This window comes from Telopea speciosissima, chromosome 1 (genome assembly GCF_018873765.1).
Source record: "Telopea speciosissima isolate NSW1024214 ecotype Mountain lineage chromosome 1, Tspe_v1, whole genome shotgun sequence".
In the NCBI taxonomy this organism is placed as follows: Eukaryota; Viridiplantae; Streptophyta; class Magnoliopsida; order Proteales; family Proteaceae; genus Telopea; species Telopea speciosissima.
In genome coordinates, this window is record NC_057916.1 from 63,891,453 (window position 1) to 63,903,476 (window position 12,024).

The window sequence follows — 12,024 nt, forward strand, 5'->3', positions numbered from 1 at the left end:
AGACTCGTTCTAGTTATTCCTGTTTGAATAAAATAAGTGTTTCCCCTTTTGCTTTAGTTCATATTGATGTGTGGGGTCCTACTCATCGAGTGTCCATTTCTAGTCATAGATGGTTTGTTACTTTTATTGATTGCCATACTCACACTACATGGGTATACATGATGCAGCATAAGAGTGAGTTTTTTTGTTGTTTTCAGCTCTTCCATCGCATGGTTCAGACCCAGTTCAATGGCACTCTGAAAATTCTACGCAGTGACAATTGCAAAGAATACATGGAGGGTCAATTCGAAACATATCTGGCTAACAATGGGATACTTCATCATACCAACTATGCGGATACTCCTGCCCAGAATGGTGTGGGAGAAAGGAAAATTCGCCACCTCCTAAAAGTTGCTAGGGCCCTTATGTTCACATGGCATGTTCCTTCTCAATACTGGAGTGATGTTGTTCTTACCGCTGCCTACCTAATAAACCACATACCTACTCATGTCCTTGATGATCGTGCTCCAACAAATATTCTCCATAGGTGGTCCTCTTTTATTGTTTCCCCGAAGATCTTTGGCTGCGTTTGCTATGCTCATAATCATCACCCTCATGGCAAGCTTGACCCTCGTGGTGTTCAGTGTATCTTTTTGGGTTACTCTGCTACTCAGAAAGGATACAAGTGTTATACTGCTATCATCCTTCTACTTGGCGTCTCTTGGTCACTATGGCCATTGTCTTCCATGAGTCCCTAGCCTATTATTCCCTACCACCTCTTCAGGGGGGATTGATTCTATGGGGAATAAAGATGTGTCCGTCATACTAACTGTTCCTGCGGCACTACCTATACATGATCTTCCTTCTGAAAGTGTTCCAGTGGAGCTTGCCCCAAATTCTAGTCTGATTCCTGTTCAAGGGAAGCAATCTATTAGAAGGCCTGTGAGTCAGATCCCTGTTGATGAAGTCTACACCCGAACTCCTAAGAAGAAAAAGCAAGTTGAGACTACCACCACCACAGCACCTCTACTCCTCCCGTCACCATCCTTCAATCCAGAGCCTACTACTACATCTGGTAAGAATTCTTCTCTTGAGTTACCTATTGTTGTTCGTAAAGGCATTAGGGCATGTACCCAACATCCCACATCTCATGTTGTTTCCTTTTATTCTCTTTCTCCTTCCTATCGTGCTTTTGTGTCTTCTCTTTCCTCTGTTTCTATTCCACAGAAGTGGCAGGAGGCTTTTGCAGATACAAAGTGGAAGCAGTCATGATGGAAGAAATGAAAGCCATAGCAAAAAATGAGACATGGGAGTTGGTGGTTCTTCCTCCAAGCAAGAGACCAATTGGCTGTAAATGGGTGTTTGTAGTCAAGCAAAAAATGGATGGGTTAGTAGATAGACACAAGGCAAGGAGAAGAAGAACAAGAATTAGTCCAAGAATTAGTAGGGATGTCTATGTATAATAGACTCCCATACTTAGTTTCATTTTATGTTTTAAATTGAACCGGTTGAACCACTGGTCAATTTTAAGTGATTTTAGAATATTCCTTTAGAAGAGAATCTTTTTATTTTAAGTTGTCATGTGACTAATTAATAAGTCGCATGACTTGTTAGCATTGTAATAGAGCTCGGCTAGGGGGAGTAATGTAAAGCTAGGTTAGGGTTAAGCCAGCCCCAAATAAACCCACAATAACTCACAGAAGTCAACTAAAATAACCCCAACAGCAGGATTTAAGCAAGGGCCGAAACTCAGATGTAACTCATGTAAGGCTAAGGTGGTTGTCCAAAATCCAGCCACTCAATAGGGCTGATAGCAGGGCGAGTGCAGGTCCAAGGGTATTCATCAAAGCCTCCAAACAGGAACAGAATAGGATGCCCAGATCACAAAAATAGAAAGTATGAATCAGTGTGTAGAAACCAAACCAGTAAATAGAATGGAACCAAACTCAGGTCAAGTGGTGTTTGTATAGAGGAGAAGCTATGCTGAAAGTTTCATTCAATTCTGATGGTGAGGTTGAGAGATATGAATGCAGACCCGGGTTCGATATAACCCTTATTGGGTTGCTTAAGGGCCCACCCAAGAAAAAGAAACACTCAAATCCAAAGTTGAATGGCAAACTAGTAAATAAATCAAGATTTATAAAGATTAATGGCAGAATTGTAATTAATCAGAAGTTATTAAAAGAGGAAGGGCAGAACTGTAATTAATGGAAACAAAGTGTGTAGATGCAACGTAATAGAACAAGGAGTAACTTGGAAATAAAACAAAATAAGGAGCAAAAGAGATTATGATAAGAGGGGTATTAAGGGAAATTAAAATAAAATAAAAGGGTAATATAATAGAGGAACCTAATTAGATCGTGAATGAAGGGGACTCATCTTCAACCTTGGGAAACAGAACCAGGCGGAGCAGGGCTTCACGATTCTTGTGAGTTCTCGGTCAACTGGAGGTCTTTCGTTCTGAAATTTTGAGAATAGCAACCACACCCCAAGGCCTCTCAATAACACCAGCAACCAGTGGAAATAAAGTAGCAGCAGAGGAACCGAAGAGACCTGAAATCAGATCTGGCGGTAAAACAGGGAAGCAGGTCCTTACTTCGACTTGATCTTCAAACAAAGGCTGATTTGAGTCATGAAATCCCTGGATTAGGATCTCGCCTATGTGGGTACTGCCCTCAATTAGGATCTCAGGCCAAAACTAGAGAACCGCAAGGAGTTAGATCACTCCTTTCTCAGTACAGTAACGCAAACAGCAGCTGGGTAAAAGATGAGGAAGAAGAAGAAGAAGATGAATGAGAAGAAAAAGAAAGAATTAGAAATGGGAAGAGTTGCACGCACAGCTCATGGCAGCCATCAAACTAAACCAAATAAAATTTCATTATCCAAAACTGAATCCCATCGTGGGTTACATGCTATTTTATAATATTAAGCAAAATAAATCCTAATCCGACTTTGAATCTGAAAAATCTGAAATCAGAACTAAACTCTAACTTAATCCGAAACAAAATTGCAACTCAAATTGGACTGTAAAACTAAAACAACTTTAACTCAAACACTACTTGTATCCACAACTGAAATAAAGAATAAAAATTTAATTCCTAATTTTCCAATGCCCAACTGCATCAGATATGGCAGCAACACCAAAATAGAAAGTTAAGAGTTATCTCACAAACCAGCACTTTGTTTGAGCTCCAACGAGGATCAAGTGGAGGCCTTGATGATGGAAGGCTTTGCTGCAAATATGAAACAATTCTGATGGACAGAGGTGGAGTTATGGGATGGGAATGAAATTAGAAGGTTTGGTGTTACAGAATAATCCAGCCAAAAGAATGGTCTGCAACAGGGATCGAGTGGCATGATTGGTGTTGAGATTTGGCACTCAAAGTCTCAACAGGTTCTGGTGGATGGATGTGGAATTATGAGACTCAGATGTTGCAGCAAACTTCAACTCGCAGGAGCAGCACAGGGGTCTTCAATCGATGGGTCACAACAGCAACAGATCTGAACCTTGTTTGTTACTTGATTCTAATCTTCAAGAGGTCCTCACAGCACTTGCAATAACTTCGAATGGCAGCAACAATTAAGGGGATTGAACAGGGTAGGGAGAATAGGAAGATAAAGAGAAGAAAGAGGGTAGGGGGAATGGCTCTCTCAGCCTAGGTCTCCCACCCACAGCTATCCCAGCTGTTGAAACAAGGAGGTTCTCCCATAATTCGATGGCGAGCTTGGCCAGCAATTTTCTATTCTCAAAATTGTGTTCCTTCATTACAATAAGAGGCCGATTAATAACTTAGGCAAGCTTACAATAGAAATAGAAACTTCTAAAATAGAAACTAATCTAAAATAGAAAATTCGGAAAATAGAAACTACTAAATCCTAACTAAAATAGAATGTAACTAAAAATTAGAAACTACTAGGCATTATAGTTCAGTGACTTCAGTCACATGCAAGAATAACTAAAATAGAAACTAATAGATTTAGTAACTAAATACTACTAAGAGAATAGTAACAAAATAAAATCAGATCTTCCAAGTCTTCTAGCAACCGATCCTCTTTCTTGTCAAAGCTTGGATTCTCATGTGGTCCCCATCAAGGATCTTCTAATAATATTCTCACCAAGGCAAAATAGGGGGCTGTGACACTGTTCACGTGAACAGTGTTTTGCCTCTTTTTCTTCATGTGTTGTCCTACAACAGGGAGCCATTCCTTTTCCTAGGCTAGTTAGGAGTAGGTCATGAGCCATTATATAAGCAATAAAAAATCGTGGAGCACACACTCTCCACTTTTGAAAATCAAATTCTGCTTTATAAGCTGCTGCTACTTGTCTTCTTCCTTGAAGATTGTCTTGTGTTTGACCAAGGCTGGTGGGATTGGTGTTTGATCCAATCGACACCTGGCGATGTGAAGCCCGGGTGGTTCCTTTAAAGATCTACTTCAAGTTTCAGTTCAAGAATCAATTTTTATTCAAGTTTTCAAGCAAACAAGTTGCTGCCAGGATAATTCTGCAACTACAAGTAAGTTGGAAGCATCCCCATCCCCAACCTCCTCCGAATCCTCTACAACCCCAACCCTAGCTTTCCCCCTTGTTATTTTCAAGTTTCCCATAACCTAAAACCTGCATAAGACCAATCCACCCATCAAAACCACACCAAACCAGAACTGAATTACCATCTCTGCCCCTATAGCACTCTATCCAAACCCTAGCTCCATCCTCCCATTATAAATCCTAGGTTTCCCTCTTTTCCTCTTTTCCAAAACCCGAAACCCTAAACCCTAATTTCCCTAAACCTAAGTTGCTGCCCATTCAACTTTACACACTTCCATCCATCAAAACATCTCAGGACCTTCACTGATAGACTCCCCTACCTCAACTTGACATAACCCATACACTAAACCCTAACCCTAATTTCACCAAAAACCCTATTTTGACCTAGCCGATTCACCTGCTCATAACAGAGCCGGGTTGATTGGCTCCTAGTTGGTCGACTTGGTCCTCTAACAATCTAGGACTACATTAAACAGCCTCTATCAAAGAGGTTTACCACCAAAATCAAGGAATAACAAGACAGAACCAATTGTTAACGCCTGCGCACACACTAGAGAGAGAACTAATACCTTGGAATCCAATAACAGAATCAAAGATAGCAGCTAGTTTTTCAAGTTGGATAGAAGGATAATTACCTCTGCATCCCACAGCTCAACTGTAGAGTATCATCAAGACTTGTCTCGAAATTGTGATCATATTTTAGTCCTCAGATTCAAATCCTTAGCTTTTGGGAAAGATTAGAATCCACCATTCTGAGCCTGAGGGTTATGAAAATACAGGGATTTAGGATACCCTGGAGTTGGTAATATCCAAATGGATCGGGAAGGAGAGGACTTTGACCAATCAATGGATTTCGGCTAGAATCAAAAAGGATCTGTAGAGCCCACTTTCGGGTTACCATATTGGGATCCAAATATTGGTGATTTTACAAAATTCTAATTTAGCCTCTTTATCTCAAACCTACATGTAAGTAAGGACGCTAGTTTTTACCCCCAAAAAAATGTGCATAACTGAACAAATCATCCAGTTCAACCAGACCTTATCCATAGCAACCCCCCCCCCCCTCCTCCACAAAAAAAAAAAACCCCACCCACATGCAAATTTGAGCACAAACTACTGATTCTATTCTTTGATCAAATTCCACTAAATTTGAAAGAAATAAGCAAATATATCTGAAATATTAAAACATATGAACTTACAAAAAGGACTTGCACTATGAACAACCTCAAGAGCAGACTGACTGAAGGAAAAAATACAATTGAGCCAGCACATCACAAGTTAGGTTGAAAGTTAAAACAACAGATGGCCAACAGAACTATAAAACTCGATGCAAGCTGCTAGTGTCTTATGGACTGTGGCCTTATTGGGACCCAAATATTGGTGATTTTACAAAATTCTAATTTAGCCCCTTTATCTGAAACCTTCATGTAAGGGTGCTAGTTTTTACCCCAAAAAAACTGTGCATAACTGAACAAATCATCCAGTTCAGCCAGACCTTATCCATAGCAACACCCCCCCCCCCTGTCCTCCACAAATAAAAAAAACCCACCCACATGCAAATTTGAGCACAAACTACTGATTCTATTCTTTGATCAAATTCCACTAAATTTGAAAGAAATAAACAAATATATCTGAAATATTAAAACATCTGAACTTACAAAAGGGGCTTGCACTCTGAACAACCTCAGGAGCAGACTGACTGAGGAAAAAATACAATTGAGCCACCACATCACAAGTTAGGTTGAAAGTTAAAACAACAGATGGCCAACAGAACAATAAAACTCGACTGTAAGCTGCTAGTGTCTCATGGACTGTGGTCTTATGTTAGTCTTGCTGGTCCTCCCGCATCAATATGTCGGGCAAAGAATTCAGGGGTTCCAACTCGTTCCACTCCAGAAGCATGTCCCCAGGGTGAAAGTTCCAAATCACTCCTTCCAAGTTTATCTGCAAAACCATATGGCCACCTTTGAGGAGAATTTACGAAACCAAGGAAGCTGGACAAAGCACACACATTGATAGACAATAGGTTTTCAGTTATTTTAACTAGAACTTCATTAGATATATGTCGAAAGCACAACCATTGCAGCACCCAAAAACAAATCTGTTCATCTAAATAAATCGACCATTTCTTCTAAAAACTAGTATTTCTTAATGAGTTAAAGTCCAACCCGCATGACCCTTTTAGATTGTAGGTACAAACTAAGTGGCCATAGGCCCTCAACTGGTTCAGATCATTGGTTAGTATGATCCGAAGAGCACAATATAGTCTTGAATAAGCTCACATCATTAGTTAGTCATGCATGCATTGGAGATAAAAACAAACAACTCAGCCTTATCCCAACAAAATGGGCTCTCCTACATGGATCCTTACCCTACAATCAGTTCTATTCAAGGTCATACTTGATATAAGGCCTAAGCTATACATATCTTTCCTCACCAATTCTCTCAGTGTCATTTTGGGTCTGGCCCTGGTTGGTGCAGGGCATCCGGCTGGTTCAATCCCAGCCCAATTGCAAGCCCAGCCCAGTTGCAAGCCCAGCCCAATTGCAGTCCAGCCCAGATCCAAGATCAGGCCCAGTTCAAGCCCACGATCCAGCAGCAACCAAAGGTCCAGACCAGTAAGAATTCCAGCCCAAGTTCCCCATTGGGCCCAGCAAGAATTAAACCTCAGTTTGGACCCAACCAGCCCAAAACATGGACTCCTTGGAGCTGTCAAGATGGCCCCACAAAGGCTGGCTTTAGTTTATGCCTTTTCATCTTCCTAGGCAACTTTTATTGTTTCTTGTCATGTTGGTCATGTTTCTATTTTCTAAAGTCATTTTTGTAACTTAAAGTCATTAGTGGTAGGTTGCTAAAGTCTTGGTTGTAACTTAAAGTCATTGATGGTAGGTTACTAAAGTATTGGTTGTAACCTAAAGTCATTGGTGGTAGGTTACTAAAGTCATGGCCATTAGTGGTAGGTTACTAAAGTCATGGTTGTAACCTAAAGTCATTAGGAGTAGATTACTAAAGTCATGTTTGTAAGTCATTGGTGGTTGTAACCTATAGACATTTATGCCTCTATCCTCATACTATATAAAGAAACCATGGCTGCTCATGGAAGGATGAATTACAACCAACAAATCTATCTCTTTGTGAGTTCTTTACTTGTTAGCAAGTGGCCTTGGGTAAATCTCCCGACTCCTACGACTAGGACACTAGTGGGACTCTAGTTGTCTAATTTATCTTTTATTTATTATCTTTATCCTCAAGCATCCATCATCCATTACAGCAGATCATCTTCAAGTAAGTTATCAAGATATCTTATATTTTGTTCCTGCACCCTTCTTCCATTTGCACTCCTTTGCTACCTTTAAACCCTATACATAACCCTCTTTCTATAACCCTCTAGCCGTGGCTTTTCTTTATCATCATTCAAATCAGTAGCCAACCATCCTAATCAACCTTAACCCAATCAAACCCATTTCAATTCAGACCCTATTCTCTACCAGTTTTTTATCTTGGCGTGCTAACCATTTCAGGTCTGCACCACTGGCTCTTTTAGCTCCTTCAATTTGAATCAAATCACTCTTCTGTAAGCATCTAAATGCCTCTGTTGAACATGGTCATGCCACCTCAAACAAATTTCTCGTAACTAATCACATATCAAAGCTACTCCCAAATCAGATATGTTTGATCATTCCTTACTTTATCCTTCATAGTTTTGCTACACATCCATCTCAACATCCTCATCTCAGCTAACTAAGTTTATCTATATGATGCTTCTTAACTACCCAACATTCCACACCACACATTATAGCTGGTTGTATGACTATCCTATAAAATTTCCTTTAAGTTTTAAAAGAGTACGTCGATCACACAACACTCTAGATGCACCTCCCCACTTCATCCATCCTATTTTAACTATATGTGAAACATCATCATCTTTATCATCTTCTAAAATAATCATTTTGCGGAATCTCCCTCTCATCGATTTTCACCACCTCATTATCCTCCTAGTGTAACTAAAGTTGTATACCATATACTCCATTTTGTTCTAATCTTTAAACCTTTTGATTCCAAGGTTGATCTCCATAACTCAAGCTTGACATTATGGTGTAGATCTGAAATGGTTAGCACGCCAAGATCAAAAACTGGTAGAGAATAGGGTCTGAACTGAAATGGGTTTGATTAGGTTAAGCTTGATTAAGATGGTTGGCTACTGGTTTGAATGGTGATAAAGAAAAGCCACGGCTAAAGGGTTATTGAAAGAGGGTTATGTATACGGTTTAAAGGCAGCAAAGGGGTGCAAATGGAAGAAGGGTGCTGGAACAGAATATAAGATATCTTGATAACTTACTTGAAGATGATCTGCTGTAATGGATGATGGATGCTTGAGGATAAAGATGATAAATAAAAGATAAATTAGACAACTAGAGTCCCACTAGTGTCCCAGTCGTAGGAGTCCCACCTAGACCACCAAGGGAGATCCACCCAAGGCCACTTGCTAAAAGTAAAGAACTCACAAGGAGATAGATTTGTTGGTTGTAATTCATCCTTCATGAGCAGCCATGGTCTCTTTATATAGTATGAGGATAGAGGCATAAATGCCTATAGATTACAACCACCAATGACTTACAAACATGACTTTAGTAATCTACTACCAATGACTTTAGGTTACAACCATGACTTTAGTAAACTACCACTAATGGCCATGACTTTAGTAACCTACCACCAATGACTTTAGGTTACAACCAAAACTTTAGTAACCTACCACCAATGACTCTAAGTTACAACCAAGACTTTAGCAACCTACCACTAATGACTTTAGAAAATAGAAACAAGACCAACATGACAAGAAACAATAAAAGTTGCCTAGGAAGATGAAAAGGCATAAACTAAAGCCAGCCTTTGTGGGGCCATCTTGACAGCTCCAAGGAGTCCATACTTTGGGTTGGTTGGGTCTAAAGTGAGGTTTAATTCTTGCTGGGCCCAATGGGGAACTTGAGCTGGAATTCTTGCTGGTCTGGACCTTTGGTTGCTGCTGGACCGTGGGCTTGAGCTGGGCCTGATCTTAGATCTGGGCTGGATTGCAATTGGGTTGGGCTTGCAACTGGGCTGGGATTGAACCAGCCGGATGCCCTGCATCACATTAATCCCTGCTTGTCTCATCCACCAAAATAATATCATTAGCCAAAAGCATACAACAAGGAACTTGATCTTGAATATCTGTGGTTAAATCATCTATTAGAAGCGCAAACAAATAAGGGCTTAAATTTGATCCTTGATGTAAACCCATTCTAAATAGAAATTCACTGCCTTGACCCCCTACAATTCTTACACTAGTCTCCACACCTTAAACATATCTTTAACTATGTCCACATATTTACTTGAAACACTTCTCTTCTCAAGTACTTACCAAATTAACTCTCTAGGGACTCCGTCATAAATTTTTTCCAGGTCGATAAAGACCATATGGAGATCTTTCTTACAATCTCTAAATCTTTCCATGAGTTTCCCAAGTAAATAGCTATGTCGTGGATCTTCTTGGCATAAAACCAACCTGGTTCTCCGTCATAGTAGATTCTTGTCTCATGCAAGTTTCAATTATTCTCTCCCATAATTTCATAGTATAACTCATTAGTTTATGCCTCTATAATTATTGGCCTACTGCAGCTCTGAATATCACCCTTATTTAAGATAATAAATATTTATTGTTTTCTATAATAATATTAGGGAAAATTTTATTTTGTTTGCCCCAATTATAAATTCATCCCCTCTATTTTCAATTATTACATCCCCCTCCCCTACAGTTTATAATCTATTACAAGCAAACCCAAGCCGTTAGTGTTCGTACATTAAGTTGTGATGTGGGTAAGGAGTAACACCTTTAATCCCCAAAATACCCCTTGGTGCATGTAATATTAACCTTTTACCCTAATTTCAACTACCCATCTTCTTCTTCCTCCTAACTTCAAATCGCGGGCGATGAAAGCTTAACCCACGACCTGCAAAACTTGCACTCTCCAAAGCACACTCTTTTTCTCTCTCAAATGATTCTTTTCGATTTAGTATTTTTCTGTTTCATCTGTTTCTACGATTCCCAAAAACCCTAGAGATCCCATATCTCTCTCTTTCGGTAATCTCACTCTACCTTAACCTGTAACTCATTTGGTGGGTTTCTTTAATTTTGTTTCAGATATTGCTATGTGCCTTGTTCTGTTAGTTTCTGAGAAATTCGTAGTAGTTGAAGCAGCAGAAAACCATCATGAGAGCTGGTTTGAATACAATCCATCAGACATTAACCCCAGAGGCGGCGAGTGTTCTGAACCACTCAATCGCCAAAGCAGCTCGTCAGAATCACGGCCAAACCACACCACTCCATGTCGCTACAAACCTTTTGGCCTCTCCGTCTGGGTACCTTCGACAAGCCTGCATTCGATCTCACCCACTCCAATGCAGAGCACTCGAGCTCTGCATCAATGTCGCCCTCGAGTGTCTCCCTTCAGCCCAGAACCTACCCCCTGGTATTGACCCCCCCAATCTCCAATGCTCTCATGGTTGCTCTCAAGCGAGCTCAAACCCATCAACGTATAGGCTGCCCAGAGCAGCAGCAACAACCCCTTTCAGCCATAAAGATGGAGCTTGAACAGCTCATTGTTTCGATCCTTGATGACCCAAGTATGAGCTAAGTCATCAGAGAGGCTAGCTTCTCCAACCCTGCTGTCAAAGCCACCATAGAACAGTCTCCGAATGCTTCAAGCTCCATTAATTCATCTACAATTGGCAGCAGAATGGGGTTCCACCCTGCAAAAACGGCAAATAGGAATCTGTATCTGAATCCCAGGTTGCAGCAGCAGCAGAGGAGTTCACCTTAATCTGGACAGCGGAGAAGCAAAGAGGTGAAGAAGGCTTTTGATATTCTATTAAGGGCTAAGAAGAGGGAGGGACAGAGATATGTGGCGGGTGTAGGGAGTTGTAGAGGGCGATGGGAGGCGGGACCGGCAGTAGAGATGGGGGGTAGAGTTGCATGAAGAAGAAGAGTGGAGAAGGATAGTCATTCCATCGGTGCTTTTGACATCAGAGAGCTTTTGCAGTGCAGTGAGATTGAATGCTTGTGCATCGCCTCTGGCAGTTCCTGCATTCATACGATTGCCTGCCTTGAGGATCGCTTCAAGAAGTTTCACAAAGAGCCCACGAGATCTGAGCTCCTTGCAAGCCGATTCCAGGGTTTGTAGAGATTCCTTGACTGAAAAGTAGTTTGCCCCGAAAAGCATTGCAAGACAGCAAGGGTTGGGGCGGAGTTGCAGGAAAGGGGGTGGGGGCGGGGTTACAGAGAAAGGATTGAGAAGGAAAATTGAGGAAGATGATGCAGGGAAAGGTTTAAGGGTAAAATAGTCTTTTCCAAACTATAACTAACACCAGGCTAACACCGTCAGCCTGAGGGGTACTGAGTGTAATAATTGAAAATAGAGGGGAGGAATTCATAATTGGGGTAAAGTACAGGAGAGGGGGACGTA